Source organism: Triticum aestivum, chromosome 7B (genome assembly GCF_018294505.1).
Source record: "Triticum aestivum cultivar Chinese Spring chromosome 7B, IWGSC CS RefSeq v2.1, whole genome shotgun sequence".
Lineage (NCBI taxonomy): Eukaryota > Viridiplantae > Streptophyta > Magnoliopsida > Poales > Poaceae > Triticum > Triticum aestivum.
This window is the reverse complement of record NC_057813.1, coordinates 533,662,148-533,677,423: the sequence shown is the minus strand read 5'-3', so window position 1 is coordinate 533,677,423 and position 15,276 is coordinate 533,662,148. Positions and strand designations below refer to the sequence as shown.

The window sequence follows — 15,276 nt, the reverse complement described above, 5'->3', positions numbered from 1 at the left end:
CGCCACCACTCACCGAGGCAAGCAGCCCCGCGCCCGACCGCGCGCACTCCGAGACACCGCCGGCCGCCGGCAAGATCCGCCGCCCGCAGACACAGGGGAGCCGCGAGAAGACCTCCCGCCGCCGCCGTTTGCCGCGGGCTTCACCCAGCGGGCGTCCTTCGGCGGCGGCGCGAGGAGAGGAAGGAAGAGGGGGGTGGCGGCGCACTAGGGTTGGGAGCCCCCGAGTCGCCCTGGGCAGGGGCGACGCGAGGGAGAGGTCAGATGTTCCGATGATGTGTGATAGTTCCCACCTGTTCTATACTTTTGATGGTTTGTCTGGATTAAACCTTTCAATCAGATAATATGTACTCACAGTGATTGGTAATGTATGTCTAACAGCATTGTAAGCACGAGTCCGAGCTAACTTATATTTTCTTATATATTCTCATCTTTTGATAACATAGTTGATGCTTACCGCCTGGTCTTACTTTTAATGTTAGCATATTATATTAATTAATGACTCTTGAGATGACCTGCGAAAAGAACTTCATCTTTTAATATCCTTTGCAGGTGTTGTTAACCACTCATTTTCTTCAGCATGAACATCTTGGCCGGCCTATTTACCAAGTAAGTTGCACATCTTGAATAGCATAGCTCAGTTGGGATCTACACTTTTTTTACCTTAATCACTATATCCTGTTTCTGTGAGATATTTGTTTCTGTATAATATATTCTATTTTAATGATCGGCTCACATGTATGTAGATATTATTTGGCCAGCTTTGAATTTCAAACTAAAGTAGTAGCAATGGAAAAATAAATATTTATCCCTTGCCCCTCTGCTTAGCAAGTTTATATTTTTATTGTAAATTGCCACTAATGCTACATTTTTGCTGTTTTGTGTTTGGCAGAATCTAGGGGGCCTTTTGATGGATTTCCTGTAATTTTTTTGGGTAAGTGAGTATGTATGAACACTTTATTGTTTAAAACACAAGGGAAAAGATGAGTGCCGCCTGATGTGGAAAAAGCGTGTAAAGTATGCTAGAATGACTATAGGACCCTTGTGTATGGTTTCTCTTTTTTCGACAGCTAAATTAGCAATATATTGTTGCATCTGACCTCTAACTGCTTTCAAACATTCTGGATGACAGGAATGTGTTTGATCCACGTCATAAGCGTATTTCCATCCAAGGAAGTGGAATTTGTTTGAACCGAGAAAGAGGGCACAGGTAATAAAAGTCTATGTCAGTAATACATTGTTTCTTTCTGTCACCTTCTGTCTATGGTATTTTTCCATACTGTTGATTTTGCAGCATTGATCCAATTCATATCAATGATCCTCTTTGCCCTGCTAACAATGTGGGACGGAATTGTTTCCGGGTCCACCAATGCATCAGGGTTGGCTCAAATTATCTTTTCTGGACTGGTTGAATCCTTCTGTTGTTGTCTAGAGCTTTTGGAGTTGTGGCAATGCTGTGATTATGCTCTTTTATATGGTAATTTGTTTGACCGGACAATCTTGGTATTGAAATTTAGTCTTTGTGCGGTACTAGTACCAATGCATTCTTTGTTAGGCCTTTGAAGATATAAATATTCGTCTGGCAAATCATGGATCAGCAAGTGTTACTGGTATTTTCTGATGCTTTTCATGGCAGGCTTTCGTTGTTCTAGAGAACGAGCTACTGCAGTTCACTGCAGAATATAACATGCCCGCATCATCATTCAGCCTGCTGAAGAAAATAATTCCAAGCATTGATTCCAATGAGTTGTACCAGTAAAAAGAACCTATGATTCCATGAGCTGCAGGAACTGTTGGGTTGGAATGGCCTCCTCTGTGTTCTAGACACAGAGTTACTACTGCAGCTGGTGGAAAAGGGTCAGTAGAGATTAATTTCCTAGCTGGTCTTAATTCTGGGTTACTTTCTTTTCTCTGGTGTATTCCCTCCTAAACGATCTTATATTAGTTTACAGAGGGAGTACATGTTAGTAGTACTACGTTATCTATATGATGGATGCCATGGATTCTTAGTAATGCCCATGAACATGATGGTTGCATGTTCGTGTGGGACCGCAAGTACCCCATGAACGCGCCGCTGAAAGAGATGGTCACCAACATCTAGCCGTAGGTAGCCAAGATCAAGGATGGCATGAAAGGTAACTCTGCTGGTCTCTTACCTAGTCTTGTGCTCTAGCTTTATACAAATAGACTTGAAAATTTTACAGGTGAATTATTAATTGTTGCTTCCAGAGTTTGGCATGTCGTTAGAGTATAATTATTTGGTATGTTTATGTCTCAATGAACATCTTCATTGAACTCAATCGCCTCTCTCTCCCTTTTCTATACCACCGTGCCAGGCGAGTTAAGGCTTGAAGAAAAAATCCCCCCTTGCCCCCGCGCCGTCCCCCCCGCGGGCGGCTCGGGCGGCGGCGCCAGATCCCGCCGCGGGCGCCCTCCCCTTCCTCCTCCCCCCTCCGCCACTGGCCGGGACCGCCAGGGCGAAGCCCCTCACGGTGGCTGGCGGCGGGGGATCTCTCCTCCACGTCTTGGTGCTGGTGGGCGCGGGGCTCCCTCCCTGGGCGGTGGCATCGGGCGTGCACAGGGTCCGGCGGCGAGGCGGCTCCTTCTCCGGCCGGCGGCGCGCTGCGGTGCTGCGGCGGTGGATGGGGGCTTGGCCCGCGGCGGCTGTGCCCCGTGGTGGTGGCGGGGGCCCGGCTTCGGTCCTCCGGTGGTGCTGCGGGTGATCTTCCTTCCCCATCACGGGTGTGCGGTGGTGTTCCTCCGGCAACGGTGGTTCCGGCGGCGGCGCTGTGCCGGATGGTGAGGAGGCGGCGGCACAACCTCTTGGCTGTGGGCTGGCGCGGCGACAGGCGGCGGCGCCCTTCTGGCCAGATCTGGGCCCTTTAGGGCCCCATCTGGGTCTGGGCGGGCCTGGCCGGCGGCACCGACGGACGGAGGAGCGGCTCGTGCGGGGGGTTGCGGAGACGGAGGCACGCGCACTGCAGCGCGGCAATGGGAGCTTCACGAGCCCTATCTGGCTCGGCCGGGCCGTGGGCTAGGTGTGCTCTCCTTGCTGCGTCCGGCCGGTGACCGCCATGGGCCGTGGAGGTCGTCCCCTCCCGTGTGGCTGCCGATTTTGCCGCTCATCGTTCCCGGTTGTCTCCTCTCGGCCTCGTCGGTTTCGCTTCGCCGCTTGGTCGTGTGTGTCGGCTTCGACGGACGGAGGTGCGGCTCTTGCGGGGGGTTGCGAAGACGGTGGCGCGCTAACTGCAGGGTGGTGGCGGGAGCTTCACGAGTCCTATTGCTGCGTCCGGCCGGTGACCGCCAAGGGCGGTGGAGGTTGTCCCCTCCCGCGTGGCTGCTGATTTTTGCCGCTCCTTGTTCCCGACTGTCCCCTCTCAGATCCGTCGGTCTCGCTTCTCTTTCCATGGTGAGACGGCGGTGGTGATCTAAAGACCGTGGTGGCGCATGTTGGTGGGCGGCAAGATTGGTGGAGTGCGACGGAGCGGCCGGGGATGTGGATGTGTGGCGGACGGGAGAAATCCCTGTCGGCTTGACCGGCACCGACGCGGTGACGCCCGCGGGCGCCACCGGTCCTTCCTGAAGGGCGCCGGGCTTACCTCTTCCACACGCCCCTCCGTGTACCGTGGGAAACCCTAGGACCAGTCCGGGCAACAGCGTCGGCATCGTCGCGTTCCTTCCTGAAGGTGTTGCTTGGTATGCGGCGGTCCGAAGTGCTAGGAGCGTGGTGGAAATTCTCCGGCGGGCGCAGCGGTTGCGGGTCACCATCGTTTTTGTCGACCCGACTCTGTTGTCATTAGTTTCTTTTTCTTTCTCTGTTATTTTTCTGGGCTTGCTTGTGCTGTTTGCCCCAGCATCGGACTATCAGTTGTATCGTGTGGTTGCTATATCTATATAGCGGGGCGAAAGCCTATTTCGAGGAAAAATGTTTATGTCTCAATTGACTGAGTTTATTTTCCTGAATCACTGACAGTCAAGAAAATGTTCTTAGACCTCAGCTACTCAGCTAGTAAATTCAATTATATTCATACTCCCTCCGTCCCAAAATTCTTGTCTTAGATTTGTCCAAGTACGGATGTACCAAGTCACGTTTTAGTATTAGGTACATCTGTATCTAGACAAATCTAAGACAAGAATTTTGGGACGGAGGGAGTAGTTTTTAAGGTTATGATGCACTGCAATACTGGTTATCATCCAGACTGCCTGTCATGTTGTCTGCTACTAGTAGTGTAGTACTACTTCAGTCGTCAAATGGTTTTCAGAGTCTTCATTTTCGTATTACACATGCAGTCATGGTTGCTGTGGCCCAAGTCAAGCTGAAGAGAGTAGAAACACGTACAGTTCTGTTGGTAGTTGTGTCCCAAGAAGCCATGGAGTGGATTCTGTACTTCAGGTCAGTTTGCTGACTTCCTTGTATATTTTCGTGCTATCAGGCATTTCTCAAGTTTCTGGAACTAACTTTGCATTTTTGACAAGCCACATTCCGATCTTTCTCAACTGTCGCATACCATTTTGTTCGCCAATTCTGTATTATGTGTGTGATGTTGAATTATAATTTTGGTGGTGGCACGCCCTATTTTTTTTCCTGGCTCAGCCACTACCCATTTATTATATGTAAGCTTATAAAATTTGGATTTTGCAAATTAACTACTGAATGTCATCTTTTCCTTCACAAATTAGTGTTGTTCAGTTGTTTAAGTTCTCCAGAAACTTTATATTGTTCTAAAGGTCTGCATATATAATTCAAGAAACATTTAATGTTATGTTGATCACAAACTTATACTTAAATTATTTGAATTCTTTAACTTTTTTTGGCCTGTAGGTTCGCTGGCTCAGAACTTGGAAGCGAACAAGTGCCATGGCGAACTGCTTTGAGCTTGATGAAGTGCATATGAAGGCAAAGGTTGCTGGATGTTACATACTCCCTCCGTTCCAAAATAGATGACCCAATTTTGTACTAATGCTTTACTTTCAAATTCTCTGAATTCTTTCACGTAACATTTCTTGCTTATAGGTTCTATCTTGTTTTAAGTTGCCTGGTGGTGTATGAGCAAGGCTGGAGATATATAGGCTTATAGTCCAACAGTCAGAGGTTGATTTGCTATTCCTCGGTCTATGTAAATGTATAAATCGATGATGATGTACAAACAAATGATATTTTGTTTTTTAGAAAAGGAGGATGAAGGGGTGCAAGCCGGGCCACATCTGCCGCTACTCCTATCCATATGATGAAGGGGTGCAAGCCGGGCCACATACCCAGAGCTCTCACCTAAGCCTAACATCTAAAGCCGGAGGCACCGACCGAGCCATCTACCGGGTGTGGGGCACAAACCAGTCCAACGCACTCACATGTGTCGTCGCCGCCATCTTTCACTGGTCCATCTTCAGAGTATGTGTGAATAATATCTATAAATAGAATTGTATTGTGTACTTCACATTTATTACATGAACAGTACTGTGTACATCACAATACTGTATGTGCATTTTTTTAAATCCAAAAATTGCTAGCGGTGGCCGGCAGAGCACAGTGCTCGCCATTGGTGCATGTTGCTTCTGTGCAAACTTGCTCTGGTGCATCCTTTAGTAGTGGCGGGTGCTGGTTAATGCCGGCCTTGCTAACTGATTATCAGTGGCAGGTGGGCGACCGCCACTGGTGGCCTGTTAGTAGTGGCGGGAGGTCAGTGGCGGGCTTGTTGGGCCTGTAGCCTGTCACTAATGCCATTTTGCGCCTGCCACTGCTAGGCATTCCTGCAATAGTGTGTGTGGCGTGGGTGAGACTCCGAGCAAAATCTAAGTACTCCAGCGTCGATGACGGCGATGTATGTGGGTGCCGCGCCCCTCTTGCCCCCGCTCTCTGAGCAAGGGCTTCGAGGTGAAAACCCTTGAACGTCTCTTCGGTCTTGACGGTGGCGGGGACGTAGCATGGTCACCCTCTTGGGAGGTCATCATGGAGCTCAGGTACTTTCTGGTTGCATCGCGTCTACATTGGGAGGCAAGCTTGGATCCTCACTTGAAGCACAACAATCAACTGGTGCTATGGAGTAGCCATTGATGCTCGACAAGATCATCTTGGACGGCGGGTGAATCATTTTCCTTAGACAAAGGGTTTGTCTAATGCTCTATCAACTGAGTCTTACTTAGTCGACTGCTATTATTATCTATGCTCATTGTGTCCAATAGCATGTGCAATGCACACGCGATAATGACTGGGTCGGCCCACATGTAAGAGCATCTCCAACAGGCGCGCTAGAAAACGCGCCCGCGCGGTAAAAGTGTTTTTTAGCGCGCGCCGACCGGTTTCGCGCGCTCCAGCGGTGGCGGAAAACAAGCGCGTGCGGGAAAAGGCGGCAGCTCGCGCACAAGATTTGGCGCGCCGCTTCGTGCACGCCTATAAAACTGCAGCGCCATCTGCCGCTCTCTCTCGCTCTTTCCACTGCTTTCCCTCCTCGCCGCCGACACGCTACCACCGCGCCACCATGTTGCCTCGCCGCCGGGGAGGTTCAGGCTACCGCGGCGTCCGCGTGCGCCCGTCCGGCACCTACTCCGCCTCAATTTAGTCGGGTGGCGGCGTGCTCCTCGGCCTAGGAACCTTCGACACCACCCAGGATGGCGCGCGTGCGTACGACACTGCGGTGTGGCGCCTCCGGCGGTCCCGTTGGGACATGAACTTTACCGACGTGTCGACGCGGGAGCGGGCACAGGAGTTGGCGCCTTTCTCGCGGCTTACCACTGACGAGGATCGTCGCAAACACCGGAGGCGGGAGCACCGTCTTAGCCTGGCCAAGATGGACGAGGAAGCCATGGCGGTGTGGAGGCAACGCTTCCCGCGAGACATCATCAACAAAGAACAGTTCTTCGCCAAGAGGAGGGCGGAGAGGAAGGAGAGGAGGAAGGACCGAGCCGCCTATCGCGAGGACAAGCGAACGCGAAAGGCAGACGCTAAATACAACATGGTGCTAGGAGATGCGTCGTCCCGGGACTCCCGCGACGAGTGGTTCCTTGACGCCTATGCTCAGGCGTCGGAGGATGACATCACTGAGGCAGAGTCTGAGTCGGAGAACGAGTAGTCTATATATTGTTGGAGAAGCCAGTTTTATTTTGTATCGTAGAAGTAGGCTATGTGGACGTAGTAGAACTATATATCATTGGAGAAGCAAGTTTATTTTGTATTGTAAAAGCAGGCTATGTGGACGTAGTAGAACTATATATCGTTGGAGAAGTCTGTATATACGCATTTTGTATCATAAAAGCAGACTATCTGCGCTGCATTTTTTGCGTGGCTGTTGGAGCCAGCGCTGTGGGCCGTGCACAATCAGACGAAGCGTATGCGGCAAAGTACTTTTTAATGCGCGGCGCGTTGTGCGCCTGTTGAAGATGCTCTAATCACTAATGCAAAAATTCCCAAAAAGTATCGCTATCGCGAGGAATCGAATCCTGGCAGCTGATAAAGGGTTTGTCTAATGCTCTTGACTTACTCAGTCGGCTGCCGTTATCCTCGACGCTCATGGCCTCCAATGGCACGTGGAACACATAGGCGATAACGACTGGGTCGCCTCACTGATAAACACCGAATGCAAAAAAAATTCCAAAAAGCACAGGAATCGAACCCATCAAACTCCCTGTACACCGGGCATGCTAGTAGCCACCATAGTTGATGGTTGTTATTGACTGGCTGCAGCGCGAAATTTTTAAGAACTCATGGGCTACAGGATATTCACTGTAGCATGCATCAGAGAATTTGACGCGGTGAGCATCATATAGGGATTTCCAGGTTTTGTTTTGTACAAAGGTTGTGACTTGTCTTATGCGGAGTTCGGAGTAGGCTTGTGTGATATACGGAGTTTTCACTTTTCTTTTATTAAAATAGGCTTTCGTCCCGTTTTTATATATAAAGCAAAGATCAACAGTATCCAGTACAAACGCACACCCTCACCTTTGTACAACCTTTGCAGTTGGCGGATGTATGTGTCTCGGACGAATACAAATACTTCCTAATACTCCTGTCAGTTTTTAACGCTCGTAGGTGCGAAAAACATTGGTAGAAAACTGTTCATATTCAAGTCTTCTATTTACTACATGCTTGTTCTAATGTATGATGTTAGCTGCCCTCCTCTCGCCTCTGGCTGCTGAGAACTCGAGACTGTTAATTGATGTTTTAGGCTTGAACTGGACGATTCGAAAGCTAGATGGGGGTGCACTCTGCACACATAAGGTATTGTACCTGTCACTTCAGTAACACGATCTTATCTTATCACTTTGTAAGTATGTAAATCTCATCCACTTGATACCATAAACTATTATAGATTAGCCAAGAGAGGGTGGCCAAATTGTGGTATGTGTTTACTTTGCAAGAGGGTGCAAGAAAGCGGGTCACACCTATTCTTTAAGTGCCGCTACACTCTAAGGCTGTGGGCCTTGGTTATTGAAAAATTTCACATCTTCAAGTTGGACACCTCTTCGTGGCACTACTCCGTCGACGCTTGGTGGGCAAGCACTTGTGACGCCGGCACGCCAAACCGACAAGCCAAAGTCTCTCTCACCATGCTTGTGTGGTGGACAATTTGGAATGAGCGAAATGCAAATGTTTAGGTTTAAAAGTGATCCACCGACTATCTTGCTTAACACCATCTTGACCGAATCCAACCTTTGGGTCATCGTCGGTGCTAAAAAATTAGGGTCTTTTACTTCGCGAGAGTAATAATTCATGTGGCGTTGTGGGTGAAATCGTAACAAACTCTATTCTCGCTTATTTAATGGACGAGGCAAAGCTTTTGCCTCTGTTTCAAAGAAAATAAAAATAAACTATAGATCCTTAACCTCTTGACGGTGGTATGTGCTGCCAAGGATGTGAAAATGGACTCGTCTGATGATGTGTGCTGCCAGACGTATAAGGTCACGGAGGAGCAGTACAAGCAGGCCCACACAGAACTCTTGACCTGGAGGAGCACACAAGATCAAAGAAGTTAGGCAGTTCGTATGTAGGAATGTAATATGACCAATGTAATTTATCGTGTAATTGTAATAAAAAGTTGCTTGTATATTGATATTTACTTGTTTGAACTTTAAGTATAGCATTGAGGTATACATACAAGTTCTATATAATGTATGTGCAAAATCATATTGTTGTCTAAAAGTTGCACTAGTATATGATTGTTCTTGTATATTGTTGAATCGTGCAAGTTATATAAAATTGCTAGCATTTTTTGTCATCATTTGCTTTGACTTTTTTTTAATCTTATTTTTCTTTATCATTGTCGTTAAGTCATTCTAGCTTAGATTTTTTAATTATGTATTTGTTTATAGATGCTTAGTTGATTTTCTAGTCATTGGATTTTCTCTTATTTTGTGCAAGGGACGATGTATTTTATGTTGCAATCCTCTGACACTACTAATTTTTTTGTTTGAAACTTAAAATGAAATTCATTTTTCATAATTTATCTAATTCAATCAATTAATAATTATTTTATTATGTATGTTCTGCCGATGCTTAGTCGAATTTTGTGGTTGTTGAATTTTTTTCCCTATAGTTGTGCATGCGGCAACCTATAATTCCACAATTATGTGACACTACTTTAATTTTGCTATAAAGTTAAAAAAGGAATTCCTTTTTTGTGTGTCTTTATATTTTTAAGCATTATTATTATTGAATTTGCACTAGTTTACACTTGTTCTTTCCCACTACGAATTGTGCAAATTTTGCATATTGTGTGTGCAAGCTGTTAATACATTTTGGTTCCTCCATACAAGAAGTTTTTTGAGAACAGAGTATTTACGATTGTTCATGTTAGGCATATTTGGATAATACTCTTTATTTTTACTACACACATTAATTATCTCTTCAGTCAAATTTTGTGAAGTTTTTTTTTTTGTGGGGAAAATTTTGTGAAGTTTGACTAAGCTTGTGGAAAAGAATATCAACATTCACAATATGAAGTTTTTCTTTCATTTTCTTTCTTCTTTAGGGTAATACCAATGCCCTTAATTCATTCTTTCTTAGAAAAATAAACTGTTTTTAATTTTGTATTTGTATTTGTTTTTGTTTTAGTTTTCTTTACTGCAGCAAATTTTGACCATGAGGTCACAGGTTCAAGTCCTGGAAACAGCCTCTTACAGAAATGTAGGGAAAGGCTGCGTACAATAGACCCAAAGTGGTCGGACCCTTTCCCAGACCCTGCACAAGCGGGAGCTACATGCACTGGGGCTGCCCTTTTTTTTACTGCAGCAAATTTTGTTCACCAGGTTGTTGTGTTGATCTTAATTCCACACCTTAAAGCGTTTAGTGTAAGAATATTGTACAAATCAGATATGATAATTTGTTGTGTGATTTTAATTAAAAAATAGCACAATTGTTGCTAAACTAAAAGACTAGAATCAGGGTTTTAATCTCGTTTTTTCTCCTTCCATTAATTTGTATATATGTACGGTGTGCTCCTGTGCAAGTAAATGTACCTGTCAATATATACATTTATACACGGATGATTATACGGTGATTGACATGTATAGTGCGTGTGTGCGCATGCATAAAGGACAGGTTCACCTTTTTTTTGGACAAGTTCAGCTAGTACCGGTGGAGTAGTGGTATACGCTGCCGCAGCCATGAATAAGGTATGATTTTTTTTTTTGCGAGTGAGCCATGAATCTCTACCTAACATTAAAGGGAGAAGCTGACTCGATCACTCACCCGAACCAATCGGCCTTCATTCAAGGCCAGTTTATTCTTGATGGCGTGTTGGTCTTCCATGAAGTCCTCCACGAGGTCCGGGTGAAGCATCTTCGGGCTGTATTCCTGAAGCTCGACTTCCACAAAGCGTATGATACTGTCCATTGGCCCTTCCTTCGGGAAGTACTGTTACGTAAGGGATTTGATGACCGCTGGGTGACCCGCGTGATGCAATTAGTCTCTTGTGGGCGGACGGCCGTGAACATTAATGGCGAGATTGGGCCCTACTTCCCCACCCTATGTGGGGTCCGTCAGGGAGACCCGTTCTCGTCGTTTCTGTTCAACATGGTGGTCGACGCTCTGGCCGCCATCCTGGATAAGGCTAAGGGGGCTGGCCATATCCACGGCATTGTCCCCCACCTAGCTGGAGGGGGTGGGGTCTCCCTTCTGCAATACGCGGACGACACCATAATAGTGGTAGAAGGTTCAAATCAGGACGTGGCTAACCTGAAGTTTCTCCTCCTTTGCTTCCAGCAGCTGTCGGGCCTTACGATCAACTTCGACAAGAGCGAGGTGATGGTCCTTGGCTACCCTCAGCCGGAGGCCCAATCTATTGCTGATCGCTTGAACTGTAGGCTGGGGTCCTTCCCCACGACCTACCTGGGGATCCCCATTAATGACTCGCGCCTCACCGTGGCGGACCTCCGTCCTACGGTGACCCGTATGCAACACCGTGTCGAACCTTGGAAAGGGCGTTGGCTATCAAAGGCCGCTCGGGTGATCCTCATCAACTCCTCACTCGCCAGCCTCCTTTGGTTCCTCATGAGCTTTTACAGCCTCCATGAAACGCTGCACACGGAAATAGCCAAATACCAATCCAGGTTCTATTGGGCTGGCGACGATGACAGGCAGAAGTACCACATGGTGAGTTGGCCGGACATCTGTAAACCAAAAGACCAGGAGGGTCTTGGGATTCTGTCCTCCCCCGCATGAACATCGCCCTCCTGACCCGGTGGCTGTGGCGCATCGCCAATGGGGACAGAGGCCTGTGGCTCACCATCATCCGCAGCAAATATCTTCGTGGTCAGCCCCTAGCTTTCTGTCAACGGTCGGGCGGATCCCAGTTCTGGCAGGCCGTCGTGCAGTTGCTCCCCGTGCTTCGTATCGGCACGTCCATCTCGGTTGGAACTGGGTCCGCGACCCTGTTCTGGTTCGATCGGTGGCTCGGTGACACCCCTCTGGCCGCCCTCTTTCCTGCTCTCTTCGCCATTGCTGTTGACCCTCGGGTCTCCGTTGAGACGGCCCTTATTGACTTAGGGCGCCTCGCATTCCGTCGCCCTTTCGGGCCCCTTGAAGTGGCCGCCTGGGATTCTCTACTCCAGGACATCGCCCTTCTCCCGATGCGCGTTACTGACGCCCCGGACGCCTTCTCGTGGCGCCTAGAGGCCTCCGGCCGTTCCTCTACGAGATCCCTCTATGCGGCCATCGCGCCTTCGCTCGCCCCCGAGCCCTTTGGGCTCATTTGGGACATCCGGTTGCCTCTGAAGATTCGGATATTCCTTTGGCAGTGGATTCGTGGCCGCCTCCCCTCGGGTGTCGAAGTCCTCAAGCGCAACGGACCCGGAGATGGGCTCTGCCCTCTGTGCGGCACCGCGGAGGATGCTAACCACATCTTCTTCACGTGCCATGCGGCACAGTTTCTCTGGTCCTGCTTCCGCGAGACGGTTGGTGGACAATGGTGCAACTCCAACTTCCCCGACCTCCTTGCGGAAATCCACAACTCCCCTCCCCGCCACCGCCACATTCGCTGGCTCTGTGTTGGAGTTCTCGCATGGACGCTTTGGACCGTTCGCAATAAGCTCGTCATCCAGAAAATCCCTCTTCGTCGCGCTACTGACGCCATTTTTAAAATGTGTGGGTACTTGCAGCTTTGGCGGCCGCTTAGCCGCCCTCAGGACCGGGACGTCATCAACACCCTCCTCGCCGACCTTCGATCGCTCGCCTTCCGCCTGGCGCCTCCACTTCCGCCGCCACCGCCGGAGCCTGACTAGATGATGTCGTTCTTTTTGTGTTTGGGCTTGTTGAGCTGTGCCCTCAGCATGAACCCTTTATTTGTGTGTGGTCCTGCTTTGTGCCCCTGTTGGGTGTAGACCTGTGTTGAGTGTGTGAACCTTTGTACTGTTGGCTTGGGCAAGTGCTTTATATATAAAGCGGGGCGAAAGCCTTTTTCGGTAAAGGAAGAAGCGTTTCTCCACTTTTCTTAGTCACGTAAGTGTTTTGTACGTTGTCTCGAGTTTTGTATGTCGTCTGTTTTAGAAATAAAAAGAAAATATATAAAGCCAGACTCGAACTGTGGTCTCACAGAAAGAGCCACACACAAGCGAAGCCAATGTCTTTGGTGGAAAAGCGGAAGTATCCCAATTATTGAGGCCGACGGTAGCTCGCCTTTTTTCGTGGGCTGGCCCAATATGAAAGGATGACGTCCCACAGAATTTTTTTTTGTTTGTACTTTATGTTCTTTTTATTATCTTATGTTTTTTATTTTCATTTTCCTTTTTTCCTTTTTAGGTTTTTAAAGTATTCATCGCACTTTAAAAAAAATGTAATTATCTATTTGAAATGTTCAACATGTATAAAGAAATGTTCCTGATATATACAATAAATGTACAATGTGTAAGAAAAACATAGACAATAAAACCTATATTAAAATAATATTGACCATTTATTTTAAAAATGTTAAAAACATGCAATAAAATTGTCCCTTATGTATAAGAAAATTTTACATTATGCGTGAGAAAAGTAGATAAGTGTTGAAAAAGGAAAAATGATTTTTTTTGATGAAAACCTGAAAGGGAAAAAAGTGAAGGAAATCATAAAAACAAAGAAGAAAACAATGAAAATGGAAGAATGTAATAGGAAAAAGGAAAACCGAAAATACCGAAGAAAATATAGGCTGCAGTTAGGGAAAACCCCCCAAAAAAGATAAAAACATTAAGGTACAATGTTGGGGCCAGCCCACTATTTCCTATGCATAGGTGTTCCTAATAGGAATCAGTGCGAGAGAGAAATAGCCCTCGCGGTCTTATTGTGGCAGAGAATATTCTTAACAAAAAAGTAATCTGCTCGCTCCGCGAGCCTAGTGAGTTGGGCATCTACGTTGCCCATCGAAATATCGTTTTGTCGTTTCGTCGTACATTACTTAGCATTTTTTCGTTGCACCACAGGCCCCTATTCTGGATGCATTTTGACTTTTGACGATCAAAGCGTTTGACAACCAAACTGTTCTTGCTCTCACTTAAAAAAGCCTACAAATTAGGAGAAAAATATATTTAATTTTTTTGGAGAAAAGTAATTCCACGCAAGGTAGAAAACTAACTCTACCTCCAAGAGTTCATGGAGCACATGTTGGACCCCCATCATCCATCTCCGATTTGTTCTTGCCTCCATGACTCGCACCGTCACGGACATCTCATGTGCGTGTGATGTGATCAGAAACCACCCATGTCTTATTGATTGCTAATTAGTACTACATCCGAAGACATCTTCTAAGGAAGGCCTACATATATCCTTTTCATTTTTCGATGAAAGTTCTCATCGATAACCTAGACATATGAAATCGTCCAGGAGCCGTGTCCAAGACGGTAGCATTAGATGGGGGTGTTGGACGTGTACAAGGTGCGTGCATGCACACGGCATAGAATCACATCTTCGCTAGCTACCGCATCAACTAGCCGACGGCCGCACTGATGTGCTTCTGTCTTGGGCGCCATCGGCCAGGAGCCCACCTCATTTGCTCCACTACCATCGCTGGGGGGCATGGTCTGGAGGCTTGTGTGTCGTGCTGGTGAATGTTTTGATGGACACGGTAATTTTCTCTCCCGTTGTAACGCACAGGCATATGCAGTACAAGAAATATGTCAACTTGTAACCTTCTGCCAATGACCCTGAAAGAAATGGTCGTAAATCTATGACCATTTGAGACCAATTGATCATAAGCTGTTCGGGGGGCTCCAAACACTAAACCATAACGACCATTTTGGTCAGAAAGGTCGTAATTTCCTTACACGAAATGGTCGTAAAGCATACAACACTGGTTCGCTGCCTTATTTCTAGCTCATTACGACCAATATAGATGGTCATAGCCTTGTAAATTATGGTGCATCACTATGACTAGGCGCCACCTCATCAATTTTGCCTATGTGTCATGTCCATGTGTCAACTTTTTGCCCTAGGTTGTGAAGCAGCGTACATTTATGTCATTCCCAAAATTCCCAAAAAATTCTCATAAATTCTTTGGATCATATGTTCCTCAAATATGTAAAAGAACCTTCCTTGCCTAGTTCAAAAACAATCCAGGAATATTCATTTTCCTATTCTGTTCAGAAAATCACTTTGTGAAGGAAGTGTTATTTATATTTTCTTGATTGTCCTCAAAATTTTTGGGCACTCTATCCTATCTAAATCATTACCTCATGACAGAACTCAGCTCCATTTGCTTAGTAAATCTTCCTCAGCAAATTTCCAAAGTTTCTGTTCAGTTAGAAGCTTTGTGAAGGTAGCACTATCTAGGCATATCCTAATGAGTTTATTTTTTGCCACATACTATATATGCCCAAATC

The 15,276-nt window shown here is 46.9% G+C and overlaps 1 long non-coding RNA gene across 2 annotated transcripts in view; it reads left to right on the top strand.

The window, feature by feature from the left end:
• Positions 1–5,166, top strand: part of LOC123162026 (uncharacterized) — a 48,328-nt gene extending 43,162 nt beyond the window's left edge. The window contains exons 5-12 of one of the 2 annotated variants that reach the window (XR_006480984.1): positions 550–606; positions 890–931; positions 1,130–1,207; positions 1,292–1,474; positions 1,634–1,854; positions 1,943–2,132; positions 4,288–4,390; positions 4,820–5,166. This is a non-coding gene — a long non-coding RNA (uncharacterized lncRNA). The remainder of the gene's footprint in view (positions 1–549; positions 607–889; positions 932–1,129; positions 1,208–1,291; positions 1,475–1,633; positions 1,855–1,942; positions 2,133–4,287; positions 4,391–4,819) is intronic. The other variant, XR_006480983.1, reaches the window with a different exon arrangement.
• Positions 5,167–15,276: the final 10,110 nt, after the last annotated feature.